A 5,716-nucleotide genomic window follows, 5' to 3' on the forward strand; every position below is an offset into this window, starting at 1 on the left:
CAGAGAAAGGAAGGCACACTGAATGGAGAGCCTTCCCACCACATCCTGGTTTGGTCGCTAAACTCACTTTTCCCTAATCCTGCCAGAAGTTCTCTCCTCAAGCCCTTCAGATCTTCACACTGATATCTGTAGAAAAAAACAGCTGGGGAAATTCCTTATCTGTTTCTTATCTTTATTGCAGCTTAAACTCAAATTCTTGAGCCTGTGAAACATGTCCTTTTCCTCTGTAGGCACTTCATTTTCACAACCCTACGTGAAAACTGCGTAGATGCATTCTTTCCATCTGTTACCTTCCTCCACTTGTGTGGTTTCTTCATTCCAGTAGCATTTCTTCAATTGCCTTCTGCAGAACAGCACCGGGTCCAGTCCTTGGGGATCCGTGACGTGTAAACCCATAGCCAGCACCGCAGTGGAGCCTTCTGTTCCTTCCCAGCCCTGATGAGATGAGGAACTTGAGTTGCAGATTTGCTGGCAACGGGATTGCAGGGTTGCTTTTTTAGCCACTCCTGTCTATCAATCTGCCTTTTCCCTCAGCACGTGTGCAGTAATTTATCCAGCTCTCCTTCCCTACATTTTGTTTGGAGTGTGTGCATATGTGGGAGAGAGACAGAGAGACAGAGACAGAGAGAGGCAGAGAGGCAGAAAGATGGAGACAGAGAGAGCTACAGAGAGATACTGAGATACAGAGACAGAGATCCGAGATGTAGAGAGACAGAAAGAGAGAGAAAGAGACAAAGACAGAGATGGAGATACAGAGACAGCGATCAGGGACAGAGGCAGACAGAGACAGAGAGATAGAGACAGAGATACAGAGACAGAGATGAGACAGATAGAGACAGAGATACAGAGACAGAGATCAGAGACAGAGACAGGCAGAGACAGAGATACACACACACACACTCACACTCACACACACTTCAATCATTTTCATTTCCATTCCATAGGTTTTATGCTTATGAGAAATCTCATTTCTTCTGGATAACCCTGGGCTCTGCAAGCCTCTAGTCTAAATTGCTTCTGTGAGGATTCATTTCTCTCTTTTTCCATTTTGGCCTTTTGTCTGTTTTCTCCTCTCAGTGCTTTCTTTTCCTCCTAGCCTGTGAATAAAGTTTTAAAGCTGAGGATTCTAGGTGGACCGCAGGGGAGCCGGGCATAGCACCGCCTCCACCCAAAGCGTGGCAGGCAGACTCTGCTCTCTCTGCGGGCCCTAGAGGAGCTGCCCTGCACGCGGGCCCCTCCCGCTGTTGCCTGGGGTGTGTCCCGAGGTGGAGGTGCCTCCCTTAGGACATCTTACTCAGGTGTTTTTGCTGATGAGCGTTTTTGAAGCTCAGTTAAGTCAAGGCAGTGCCTATCCGTGGTTGAGCTTTGGAAGCTCTCAGGACATATCTAGCATTTTTCTGGCTCATAACCTCATAACCAAACAAATCACAGCTCCCTTCCACCAAAATAAATAAATAAATAGAAAAAAGAAACAAATGCGGTTACCCTGGATTATATGTATGGAGTAAATGGACCAAAGTGGGGTCAGCTAGCTGCCTCTGTGAGTTCGTTCAAGTGGGAGAAACCTAACCGCTCGTGGGGCTTGAACAGATGCCTGCGCCGGGCAGATTCTCCTACTTGCAAAAGTTTCAATTTCGCTCTGCACTGGGCTGCCTCGGGCGATGGATGGCCTCCCAGCTGGGGGAAGTGAGTGGATGCTGCCCATCTAGAGTCAGGATGAGGTAAAGCGACCAAACTTCTTGAGTTAGCCTTGAGTTTTCTATTTCTTTTCGCTTTAGAATTTTCTCTCATTATTTGTTTCATGCTCTTGCATCGCATTGACAACACCTGGAGGAAAAAATTCCAGCGAATAATTCTGTCCTTAGCTGTCTGATGGGATGTTATTTATTCATATCTATAGATGCCCCATGCGTGCCTTGCACAGTGCCAAAACCTCTGAATTCAAGTGGACAATAAATATTCTTGTCAAACTGTGCCCTAAGATGACTTACTAAATCAATTATTTAAAAGGAATAAGCTTATCCGTGAAACACATTTTAAAAATGACAATAGCTGGGTCATTGGTTGTGTGTATTTAAAATGCTTACGTATTTGACAAATTTCGAATTCCAAAGAGGTGGCACCTGTTGACCTCTAACAGTATATAAGGGTAAGTTCCCGCCAACACTACGAATATTGCGTCCGATCAAGCTGGTAAACAATTTTTTCTTGGACAGGTGAAAAGGATCTCTTATACTAAATAGTTCATTAATTTAAAAATGTGCAGTTGAAATTGCTAAGATCTTATTTAAAGTCATTTATTTATGTATTTATCTATTTAGGATTGTATCCTATCATGTCTCTTGCTTATTTTATTTCCATTAGGTTTTTGTTTTACATTTTGCTATTGATGTGATAATTTTTTTTAATGTCATAAGGAAATTGGGTTTTCATTAGATTTTTGTAAATATACTTTCTCCAGTTTTCACTTGACTTCTGATTTGGCTATTTTTAGAAAATAATTTTGTCTTGAAGGCATTTTGAAAGTCTGTGGTTATGCCCATGCATCTCCTCCTTTATGTCTTTGGCCTTGGGAGTATTGTTGATTTAGAGAAAAAGGTAAACAGAGTCCTGGTGTCTAGTTAGTGGTAAATAATTTGCTGAATGATGAGTCTTTGCAAGAAGCCTTTCGTGATAGTACTGATTTTGCATCCTGCGGATGATCAGTGTGGATGCTTTTCCTGCCTACATTGGAAGACCATTGGCCATGCCCAGGGCAAGGAGTGAAGTGGAGGGAAGTCCTGGAGGCGTCAGACTCTGGCTCCACTTCTCTGCAATGCTCCTGGCAGGTCCTGCATGCCCCCCATGACTGCTGTGCCTCAGGTCCCATCCTTTCCTGGTGTGGAGATGGTGGCCTCAAGCATGCACTCCCATCAAACATGGCACAATTCACAGAGAAGAAGAGGCCATGTCTTTCCATCAGTGCATTTCAAGAACTAGGTGGCTTCTCTAAAACAGCACCTTACCTCTTATGGCCCACAGTGTGTCAGGTGCCTGTGCCGTGGACACACAGCAGCTGGAGGAGGCCTTGGCTGGCTTAGGATGGAGCGAACCTCAGTTCTTCAAAGGCAGCAATGCCTTAGGCATGTAGGTAGATCTATTACCGAATGATCAGTCCTAAGGTTAGCTGTTGACACCTTTTAAGTAGGAAGGACCCACTGATGTGGTGACCCACTGATGTGGTCCCGATTGCCAGGAAAGCACCCTGGGCTTGCTCGACACAGAGAGGCAGGGAAACTGGAAGGGCACCCCTAAGGAAGGGTGTGACCCAGAGGCTAGGCCAAAGGACGGAACCACGAAGGGCAAGCCTCACTCCTGATTCCTTCCACCTCTGTTCAGCACCACTCTTCTTGCTGTAATTCCAACAACTTTTCCTATATCTAAAAACCTTTTGAGAGAAGACTCACAAGAAGCATTTCACAAACTTAGAAGCAAGAGTTCAGAGAAGTGGTCTCAACATAGAAACAAAGCGTGTAAAAATCAGTTGTTTTTCTATATGCTGCAGTAATAATGTTGAATATGTAATGGAAAATATTTTGTTCGCAATGGCGAATATAAAAGAACAATGAGCCAACAGAAACCATAAAATTTTTTAGAAAAAAAACCCTGGAATTTACCTGAGAGTCACAAAAGATTTTAGTAAAAGAGAAGACAGTATTTCTGCAGGGAAAAGCAGAGTACTGCAAGTATGTCAATGCTTTTGACAATGACTTTGAGTTACTTGGATTGAGAGGTGGGTTGTAAGCAGGTATGTGCTTGGGGAAGGTAAGTTAATAAGTGTGGAGTTAATGAGTGGAATGGGGCACGTAGTAGACAGTGCGTGGGTTTACATGGGGTGTAGATGGGCAGTGGGGCCAGAGGTAGATAGTTGACTGAGTCAGGGCTGAGGGTAGCGAGTTGTGTGGGCCAGGGATGGATAGTAAGCAAGTGGGCAGCAGCATGTAGCTTATAATTATTGTTTGAAAAATATTCTACTTTGTTCAGAAGACTGTTTCGAATTTAGTTGTGTTATGCTATAGTAGTAGTAGAAATTTTGTTTAATTGCTTTAAATAGATTTTACTTATATATGTATTTAGGGTCTCACTCTGTGACTTAGAAATTCAGTGCAGTGGTGCCATCATGGCTCACTGCAGAGTCAAATTCCTAGGTTCAAGTGATCCTCCCACTTCAGCCTCCCAAGTTGCTGGAATTACAGCAGCATCACATTCACCTAATTTTGTATTTTTGTAGAGACAAGCTATTGTTGCTTGTAAATGTTGCCCAGACTGGTTTGAAATTTCTGACCTCAAGCAATTCTCCTGCCTTGGCCTCCCACCTAGTAATTGCTTGGGTTTAGACAGTGTGTGCTGTTGGTTTTTCTAGGTGACATTTGATATCTTAAATATTTTGCCCTATTTTTCTTATGGCCATACAGATCTAACCAAGCCTAGAATACTCAGGTCGGCCGAGGACAATTGGTCCTTCTTTCATTATTTTTTTTGAGAGTTTTAAAAATTATTTTTAAAATTTATAATTGACATATAATTGTACATGTTTATGGGGTACAGTGTGATGGTTCAGTACATACATACATTGTCTGATGATCAAATTGGAGTAATTACCACATCCATTACTTTAAACATTTATTCTTTCTTTGTGGTGACAGCATTGAGAATCTTCTAGTTATCTTGAATTACACACTAGACATTATTTGCTGTGGTCACCCTACTGTGTAATAGAAACCTGAATGTATTCCCCCATCTAACTGTGACTTTGCCCGGTTGACCAACCTCTCTGGTTCCGCACCTCCTCCCGCCCTCCTCAGCGTCTGATCGCCACTATTTTAGTTTATACCACCATGAAATCAAGTCTATTTTTTTTTTAAGATGGAGTTTCGCTCCTGTTGCCCAAGTTGGAGTTCAATGGTGCGATCTTGGCTCACGGAAAACTCCGCCTCAAACGGAGTCTTGGGTTCAAGCGAGTCTCCTGCCTCAGCCTTCCAAGTAGCTGGGACTACAGGCATGCGCCACGACGCCTAGCTAACTTGGTAGTTTTAGTAGAGACAGGGTTTCTCCATGTTGGTAAGGCTGGTCTCGAACTCCTGATCTCAGGTGATCCACCCACCTCGGCCTCCCAAAGTGCTGGGATTACAAGTGTGAGACACCGCGCAAGGCCGAAATCACCTTTTTTTTTTTTTCTTTTGAGACAGTTTCGCTCTTGTTACCCAGGCTGGAGTGCAATGGCACGATCTCAGCTCACCGCAACCTCCGCCTCCTGGGTTCAGGCAATTCTCCTGCCTCAGCCTCCCGAGTAGCTGGGATTACAGGCACGCGCCACCATGACCAGCTAATTTTTTCTATTTTTAGTAGAGACGGGGTTTCACCATGTTGACCAGGATGGTGTCGATCTTTTGACCTCGTGATCCACCCGCCTCGGCCTCCCAAAGTGTTGGGATTACAGGCTTGAGCCACTGTGCCCGGCCCTGAAATCACCTTTTTAAGATTCCAGATATGGCCGGGCGTCCCAGCACTTTGGGAGGCCGAGGTGGGTGGATCACGAGGTCAAGAGATTGAGACCATCATGGCCAACATGGTGAAACCCCATCTCTACTAGCCGGGCGTGGTGGTGCGTGTCTGCAGTCCCAGCTACTCGGGAGGCTGAGGCAGGAGAACCGCTTGAAACCGGAAAAAGGAAGTT

The sequence above is a fragment of the Callithrix jacchus genome, chromosome 14 (genome assembly GCF_049354715.1).
Source record: "Callithrix jacchus isolate 240 chromosome 14, calJac240_pri, whole genome shotgun sequence".
In the NCBI taxonomy this organism is placed as follows: domain Eukaryota; kingdom Metazoa; phylum Chordata; class Mammalia; order Primates; family Cebidae; genus Callithrix; species Callithrix jacchus.